The 9,702-nt window shown below is 52.6% G+C and overlaps 1 pseudogene; it reads right to left on the minus strand.

The window, feature by feature from the left end:
* Positions 1–8,244: 8,244 nt before the first annotated feature.
* Positions 8,245–9,391, minus strand: LOC101446995 (actin, cytoplasmic 1-like; annotated as a pseudogene).
* Between the last annotated feature and the right edge of the window lie 311 nt (positions 9,392–9,702).

Raw genomic sequence — 9,702 nt, forward strand, 5'->3', positions numbered from 1 at the left:
AAGCACCCTCATTATAGTTTCAGGGTTTTGAACTCTTCAAAGGAAGAGGAGAGGACACAGGGGCAGTGCTTGGAAACAGAATCTGGGACAGAGGAGGGACTCAGAATAGGGTGAATTAACTAACCTAATAGCATTTGAAAGCACGAAATACCAGAAATAGATGACAGTGACAGTTGCACATTATACTTCTTTCTTAGTCTGCTTCTCCTGTTGTCAGAAGGGAGCTGCCCTCATCTGCAGCCATGAGGGCTCCCTCCATCCTGGGGTACAGCTGTCTCTGTTCTCAGCCTCCATGGACCACAGTCTCCAAGTCTCACTCTCTTGTCCTAAGGGCAGGGCCAGTGCTGAAAAGATAGTCACCTTTTTGTGGCTAGCCATGCTAGCCATGGAGATAACAGTACCTGGGAGCCAGGGGCTTTAAGATGTTCTCATCTCCAGGAAATTCTGGGACCAGGGCCAGTGGAACCCACAGTCCTTGGGAGACATCTGGGTACCACAGAGGGTCATTTCCCTGACTTCCTGATGAAAGTAAGGCAGAGTCAGAGGGAGGGGAGACTAGGAGCTCTAATGCCCTTCCTCCTTTCCCCAACATAGTTAGGTCTTCTAAGCAAGGAAGAGCATCCACTGATTAGAAGAAGACATCCCCACTGCTTCAATTCACTGTCCTTTATTGCTCAGTCTTTCTTCAGTCTTAACCAACAAACTACAATTATGAATCCTGGATACCCCCAATCTATGACACTTGTTTTACCAGCTCCATTCCTCTGGCCACATGATGGTCCTTTCACCTGCCTGACTCCTGGCCCTGGCTGCATATTAACCTTTAAACAGAATGGCTGCCACAGCATGACTTGGCAAATACTTGGCCTTATAGGAGCCTTGAAGCTGAATCTGTTGTCATTCTCAGCTTCATCATTCTCACTCCCTGATAACAAACGACTCAACACCTGATGGTAGGGAAACAGACTTGGCCCAGTGGTTAGGGTGCCCATCTACCACATGGGAGGTCTGCGGTTCAAACCCCAGTCCTCCTTGACCCGTGTGGAGCTGGCCCATGTGCAGTGCTGATGTGCGCAAGGAGTGCCCTGCCACATAGGGGTGTCCCCTGCATAGGAGAACCCCACATGCAAGGAGTGCACCCCGTAAGGAGAGCCACCCAGTGTGAAAGAAGGTGCAGCCTGCCCAAGAATGGCGCTGCCCACATGGAAAGCTGACACAACAAGACACAACAAAAAGAAACACAGATTCCCGTGCTGCTGACAACAGAAGCGGACAAAGAAGAAAGACGCAGCAAATAGACACAGAGAACAGACAACTGGGGCGGGGGGGGGGGAGAAGAGGGAAATAAATAAATAGATCTTTAAAAAACAAAAACAAAAACAAAAAAACACCTGATGGTGAACTCCTGCCCAAGGGAGAGTCCCTGAACCTGCAAATGGTACACTGCCCCTGCTTAACGAGGACACAGGGTGAATGTGAAGCTTGCCAGAAGCCAGTCACCCACCCCCAAACCACAAGGAGCCTGGGCTTTCATACCACTCATCAGAAAGCACAGGACTGTCCCCAAACTGGGCATGAGCTTGGGTGCTGCCTGATGGCCCTGGCAGGTCTTGCTATGAACTCAGGAGAAATCTTCAGTGGCCCCTGAGTCTGGCAAACCAGTTGCATACTGCTCAACCATCAAGGTCATCTCCAATGCCAGGTGTTCCTGACCAGGCTAACAATTCATCCAGTCAGACTGAGTCTACTCTCATCTCTGCAATAACAACAGAGGCAGTATTTAGGGGAGCTGGTGGGCTGCCCTACTGCATATTCATAAGTTTGCTACAAAGCATCCATCTGGACAAGGTGAGAGGCACAGCCCCTGCCACATGGAGCAGACACCCGTGGGGAATCCATGGGAACAGCCTATGCTACCAAGGTACCACCCTCCAGATGGAGTCCAGAGGCCATTTGAAAACCCCAGTGTATGAGATTGACAAAGTAACTCCTCTGTCTACAGAAAAACCATCCCAGTGGGGCATACCTTCATTTGTGGGTCTCCCCATGTTCGGCTAAGCCCCCAGGGCCTCTGCACCTGACCTTGTGACTTCTCTCTCTATGGTAGAAGGACCAGAGCTCAGGGAATAACTAGGATGGAGTGTGGCCTCCTCCTCCACTGAAGCATGCCTGCCCCTCCAACTCTCTCTTTTCCCCAGCACAGTGGCCACTCACTGGCCCCTGACAGGCAGGATACCTGTTCACTTGGGCTCATACCTCCTCATGGGCCACTCTCCCTGGTGATCCCTTACTTTTTCTCCATCTTCCCACAGGGTAAGTGCTCAGGGCCTACACCCAGGAGATGCTTAAGGTGCATGGGTTGAAGCCACCTGGACTACTATGTTTTATCTCCCTGTGACAAAACAAAGCTCCTGTGTGTGCAGACTCTATTTGGGGCAGGGATGCCCATTAGCCAAGAGGTCCTGTCCTGGGACAATCAGCATCCAGTAGAGGAGTAACTCTCAGGGCACCTGAGGTAGCCCATGGAGGGGAGATCCCTGGATGGAGACCCTTGGGGAGAACAGCCTGTGGGGAGCATGCTAAGGAGAGCATCCTGGAGGACATGCAGCTTGGAGGAACTTCCTGGGGGTCAGACTGTCAACATGGAGGAATAGCTTGTGAGGGATCACTCTAGGGGGGAGGCTTCTAGGGGAACATCTGGGGAAGAGAAGCCCAGGGAGGGTAAAGACTGGAGAAGGCAGCCCCACCCTTTGCTCTCACCCTTTGGAACTTGTTGGTGCTGGAGCCCATATTCAAGGTAAAATCCTGAAGCTTCTGGTCAACCTCTCTGGGGAAGTTCCAGCTCTTTAGACATTTTGTAAAGAGGGAAAGAAGTGTCTGGACAAGGACAGCGGGGAAGAAGCTAATGAGAACCAGGAACCTCCAAATCTGCTTCCTCCTCAAAGGTCCCCCAGGATGCAACCCTTCAGCTACCCTCTCCTGCCTCACCTCTCTGGCCTCATTCTGGGGAGGTGTGACTAGCTGCCTCCCATAGATTCAGAGTTGCACAGGAAGAGATGCTGTCCACCTGCAGACATGAGTGAGGACCACAAGTCTAGGACCACAGTAGGGCTCCTGACCCCTAAGGGTCCACTCCTGAGCCCAGCTCTATCATGGGGTCTCCGAACCTGCCTACACACCCACACACGCTTGGCACTCAGCTCCTTTCTGTGGAAGAGCTGCTGTACATGTGGGCAATGGATAAAATGTCAATTATACAGTCACTGCTCTCCTGGGAGTCCCTGAGGGTGTACCACGAAAGGGCAGGACCCTGAGAGAGAGGGTACCCAGATTATAGGAACCTGGGGTGAGCAGAATCCAGTGGATGGATCTCAGCCAAGGCAGGAGGCTGAGTGGGAGGGATTCAGATTATAGGAACCTGGATTTAGCAGGACCCAGAATGGGTAGGACCTGGAGTGGGGGGGAACTAGCATGAGGAGATCTGAATTGGGGGATCTGAAGTGAGGGGGACATGGAGTGAGGGTGAACTGGAGTGAGGGGAACTGGAATTGTAGAAACTGGAGAGGGGGTCCTCAAATGAAGGGAACTGGAGTGGGCGGGGTACTGAAGTGGGGTAACTGAGTGGACCACCTGCTCAGCTCAGTCAATGGTTCCTGGGATTCTTCACCTCTGGGCAGAGCTGTTCTCTGGAGCTGAACTCCCTGTCACTCTCAAGGACTAATTCCCTGAGACAATGGCCTCCACCACCTTACCTCTCCTGTTGACTGCTGGGAACAGCACCTACACACCTGCCACCCACCTCTCTTTTCCTCTCAGGACCCGCTCTGGCTGGGAGCTGCAGAATCACTCCAGCCCAAAGCACTCCCCCTTCTCTGGACACCTCAGATCCTCCCCCCTGTCATCTCCCTTCTTCACTACAGCTACCCCCCAAGGTCCCTGGGATCCAGGCTGGAGCCTCCTCCCTAGGTCACTCCTGCCTTATAAATGACTCTCAGATGGTTCACCCCATGCAGGGTCTCCAGTCTCATCCTGCACCCTCCTTGTTGCCTGGTTCCAGTGGGCAGCATCAGAAAGCAGCCCTCACAGCCAGTGACTGCAGCCCCCATCCCATGCCAGCCCCACTCCCAGGGCACCCCCTCTTGGTGGGCTTCCATGTATCTGCAAGCACTGGAGGGTCTAGGATCTCAGTGATGTCCCCATGCTCACCACCTGACCCCATGCCCCATTCCTCACAGCCCCCTGGCCTGAGGGAGTCCATCCCATACACACTTGACCTCTCTGCCCTGCTCCCTCATCACAACACTGACCTGTTCACACTCACTAATGTTGCCCAATCCCATTCATGACAGGCACAACCACCAATGAGTATCTAGCAAATACCATCTCAGGGGATGCCAAGCACCTAAGCTTCCTGCCCCTCTGCCTCAAAGATAACCTTCACCCTCCTCCTTTCCCGAGTCTCTCTCCATGCCCCCCACTGTTCATTGTCACTAAGGACCATGGCACTTATTTCACAGTAATGGAAAGTAACCAAGCGAAAAGTGCTTCCCTGCCCCATACCCAGCATGCCCCAGGCTGAAAACCAGATTCCCAGGCAGACCCTTCCACTGCCTTGCCCAGGCCTCCCCTGACATCCATCCCCTTTAGCACCACCAGTCTTCCTTTTCCTGAGTCATTCCCTTAGCTAAGGTGTCTGTTGATCTCCCATCTCACATCCCCACCTATGCGGACTCTCCCACCCCTCCAGCTGCCCCCATGATGCTTCTCCCCAAACACACAGCACCTCTCAGAACGATCTAGGCTACTGCTGATGACTCCATGACCCATTCTCCATCCATGCCCCACTCTTCATGGTACACTTTGACCCAACTGCCTCACCACCAGCATTGTGGTCCAGCTCAACAGCCACCACCATCCACATCCCTCCTGGACAGACCTCATCTTCTTGGCTTCCAGAACACCATGCCCTCCTGATGTCCTCTTATCTCAGCCAACATTTCTTCTCAGCCCCCTCTGCTGATACATCCTCACCCCACACTGTCTGGAAAATTCCAGGGATGAGTCTCTGAAGGTCAGAGAAGCAGTGTCAGCCCTCAATCCTCTCTCCCCCTCTCTCACCACACCAGGGTTGAACACAATCTGACAGAACAACACTGGCTAAGAGCTGACAGCTTTTGAAGCAGTATGACAGTTCCCACTGGTATTCCTTCTACATCTGTGTATACTGGAAATTTCCATAAGAAAAAAGTGACATACGAATAGCTGTCAGCTGAAGATTTAATATTCAAGTGCCTTTTGAACAACCCTGAACAGTCTACACCCCATGTTGCACAACACACATCAAATGGAACTCATTTCCTCCCTCTCAAAGTATTCCCCAGTTCTGGCTAGTTTGGCAAGGAGCACTGCACCAGAAGCCTCCTTCTGATCCTCCAGGAGGTGAGGGCAAACTGGTTCTGTGTTCCAAACATGGTCTATGACCTGTTTTCCCATAGGCCAAGAGAGAATAACTCTTACACTTTGTAAGGTTCTAAACCACCACACCCCACACACACAAATTCTAAGTGGCTCCCACTGTCTACTCACTACCTGGAAAGTTACTGACTCACCTCCAGGATGCCAAGCCCCTCCCACAGCCTGGTCCTGACATGGCAAGGTCCACCACCATGCCAGCCCAAGGTGACATCTTCCATAACCAATGCCCCTCAGCCCACAACAACCCTGCTTCATGTGCCATGTGTTTGCAGCCAGAACTTGACTGACAGAACAGGTGACAATTGTCAGTCAGTGAGGGCACATGGTGGGTACTGGGGAAATGCCAGCTAAGGGGCACTTGTTGGTAAGTTTAACTGTTGCTACTGTATGTGGTTCTCCTGCCTCACTTCTGTGACTTCAGCCCCTGGGCCATGGGGAAGCCCTGTGGGATAAGTACAAACCCACACCCAGAGCCTACCTCTTCCTGGAGGAGTCATGTGGGATAAGCACAACCCCATGCCCAGCTCACACCTCTCCCCGGGGGGGGGGGGAGCATGAGGTTAGCACAAACTCATGTTCACAGCCTACCTCTTCCTGCAGCAGACCCTCTGCATAGGGGTCAGCATGGCAATACCCAGCCTCTTCCTGTCCAGCTTCTAGTGGATGTCATCCAGAGCTGCACCAGCTCCTGCCTGCATCCCGGTATGCAGCAACCCTGCTGAGCAGAGCATGGCTTAGTCCTGGCTGCCTGGATGTTATGAGAACTGGAACCCTTGCTTCTGACCTCCAGGAAGAAAACATGCCTGAGTCAGGGGCTGAGAGTCTAGGGAGAATCCTACTTCCACCTCCTACAAGAGCCCTTGAGGGATCAAGTGAAGGTGAAAAATGGCCAGTGCATCATCAGTGCCACCCACTGGCAGTATGGCCCTGTGTGAGCTGGGTCACCACACAGGGTCTCGAGACATGCTCATATCACCTCCAAGAGGGCCACATACCTTGGATCCCCTCAAACTCCCCATGAGTTTGGCATAGCTCTGAACCTCACCTGCTGTGGGGGCACAAGGGAAAGAGAGAGCAAAGGATGGGCCTGTGACCACATGCCCAGGGAGAAGAGGAGCATGGCTGTGGAGGCTTGGCTACCATCTGCTGTGAAGGAACTTTATCTCACCAGCAAGGCTGGCCTCAGGCTCTGCACTCTGGGCTGAGCATGAGGAAGAACACACCGAACCTTCACCCTGGAAACACCTGCTTCCACTTACTGGACTTTTCAGATAATCAAGGACGCATGGCCTTGGCACAGGCATGCTGCCCACCATTTACTTAACTACATCAGCCACCACGATGAGCATTTCCATGGCCTGTGCTGACCTTTACCACCACAAACACAATGGTTATTGGGGCCATTTTGGTGAAGACATCAGAATTTCTTCTGGAGACACTGAGAATTCAGGGTTCTCTTCAGGACACTAGACAAGCAGCAAGGAGGCCTCAAGACTGCAGGAACCCTGCCCAGTGTGTGATAGTCGGGGCTCAGGGATCATAGCTCTCCATGTCCTTGCTGCCTGGTGACTTCAAGGACCCTTCACAGAACCTCCCCACCTGCCCCAATGGAGCTGCACTGGCTGGATCTTTCCAACTCTTTGTGTGCTGGCCCTATCTTCAGGTATCAGTACAGTGGGCACCTCTTCAGAGAGGCCACCCCAGAACTCCCAAATGAACTGATGACACTGTCCTCTGCCCTCCCACCCTCTGCCCCAGGCCCACCTCCAGCAATTGGTGTGTAGCATGGTGCTGCTCCTGCCAGGCCAGCACGTGTGCACACATCAGAACCACATCCTTTGGTGTCCAGCAGGGGCAGGTGAAGCTGGCTCTCCAACAGCACCCATACCTAAGGCTGCACCTGGGCAAGGTCATCAGGCAGGTCCTAGCACAGCCTTCTCATGGGAGTCACCAGCTCTGAGGCTGGGCACAAGAGTCCCTGCTCTCCCACAGCAGCACCAGGAAGCTCTGCATCACCTCTCGGGCCACAGGTCAACTCTGACAACACAAAGGACAGTCACCATAGCAGCAGCCTCAAGCACCACACAGTGCACACAGCACCCCCATGCCCTTCCCATACTCAGGCCAGCTCCACACAGCCCATTCAAGTAAAGGCAGGGGTGGGGGCTAGATGCCCATGAGAATTTCCTCCCAATCCCCCAAAGAACACAGTCCTCAACTGTGTCCTCACCCACCATGCCCTCTCGGCCCCCTCTGTGGTCCAAAAGGCTTCATACATCTGAAGTTAGGGGACCAAAAGGGGGTAATGATGGCTTGCCACTCAAAATAAAAGAACAAGTATTAAGGTGGAAGATTTAATTCAAAAAATTTGGAGGACACATTATTTACATGAAAGCAAGGCTATCACCTCCCAAGTGTGACATAGTTGAGGACCAGGCCCTTCTCCCTAGGGAGAAATGTGTGGCTTTTGGGAAGATGAGGACTATCCTGTTACAATGCATCTCAGGTATTTGGAATGAGTATTAAAAAAAAAAAAGCCCACAATGCACAATGTCTTCAGCCACATTTATAGAACTTTTGGGGATATTTGCTCCAACCGACTGCTGTCACCTTCACCATTCTAGTTTTTAAATCCTGAGTCAAGTGCCAAAAACAACAACAACAACAAAAAAAACAAACAACATACAAAGCCATGCCAATCTCATCTGGTATTCTGCACATGTTAGGTTTTGTTAAGAAAGGGTGTGACATAATTAAGTAACAGTCCACCTAGAAGCATTTGCTGTGGACAATGGAGGGGCCATACTCATCATACTCTTGCTTGCTGATCCACATATGTTTGAAGGTGAACAGCGAGGCCAGGATGGAACCACCACGCCAAACCGAGGACTTGCACTCAGGGGGTTGATGATCTTGATCTTCATTGTGCTGGGAATCAGCAACGTGATTTCCTTCTGCATTCTTTCAGCAAAGCCAGGGTACATGGTGGTTCCACCAGACAGCACCATGCTGGTGTAGAGGTCTTTGTAGAACTCCTTGTCACACTTCATGATGGATTTGACAGTAGATTCGTGGATGCCACAGGAATCCATGCCCAGGAAGGAGGGCTGGAAGAGGGCCTCAGGGCAGCGGAACCGCTCATTGCCAATGGTGATGACCTGCCCATCAGGCAGCTCGTAACTCTTCTCCAGGGAGGAGGAAGAAGCAGCAGTGGCCATCTCCTGCTCAAAGTCCAGGGTAATGTAGCAAAGCTTCTCCTTGATGTCACGCACAATCTCCCACTCGGCCATGGTGGTGAAGCTGTAGCCACGCTCGGTGAGGAGCTTCATGAGGTAGTCAGTCAGGTTACTGCCAGCCAGCTCCAGGTGCATGATGGCATAGGGAAGTGCATAGCCTTCACAGATGGGCACCGTATGGGTAACGCCATCACCAGAGTCCATGACAATGCCTGTGGTGCGGCCAGAGGCATACAGGGACAGAATGGACTGGATAGCCACGTACATGGCAGGGATGTTGAAGGTCTCAAACATGATCTGCGTCATGTTCTCACGGTTGGTCTTGGGGTTCAGGGGCGCCTCAGTCAACAGCACGGGGTGCTCCTCAGGTGCCACATGCAGCTCATTGTAGAAGGTGTGGTGCCAGATCTTCACCATGTCATCCCAGTTGGTGACAATGCCATGCTTGATGGGGTACCTGAGAGTCAGGATGCCCCTCTTGCTCTGGGCTTCACTGCCCACATAGTGATCAATGCCCATCATGACATGTGATCAATGCCCATCATGACATGCTGGTGCCAGGGGTGCCCCACGATGGACGGGAACATGGAACGGGGCATGTTTTCACCTGCAAAGCCTACCTTGCACATGCTAGACCCATTGTCCATCACAAAGGCAGTGATGTCATCAACCATGGAGACCTGTGAGCAAAGGGTGGCATGAGCCCTTGGGTAAGTCCCCTCCCACTTCCAGCCACCACCTCCTCAGTCCACCAGGGGGCACCGGCACATAGTGGGCCTGGAACAAAGGCAGCACTGGGGCCACACAATGGCCATAAAAGACAAGCATGGGTTGGAGGCTGTGCTGCACGGCAGGAAGCCAGGCCCTGCCGTGTGATGCGGGGCCTGGGCCACACTCTCATGGGGATGTGGGTGCCAAAATAGACTTTAAATGCAAAACTATTGTGAGAGACAAAGATGGACACTACAGATTAGTAAGAAGTGTAATCTTT

This window comes from Dasypus novemcinctus, chromosome 28 (genome assembly GCF_030445035.2).
Source record: "Dasypus novemcinctus isolate mDasNov1 chromosome 28, mDasNov1.1.hap2, whole genome shotgun sequence".
Lineage (NCBI taxonomy): Eukaryota > Metazoa > Chordata > Mammalia > Cingulata > Dasypodidae > Dasypus > Dasypus novemcinctus.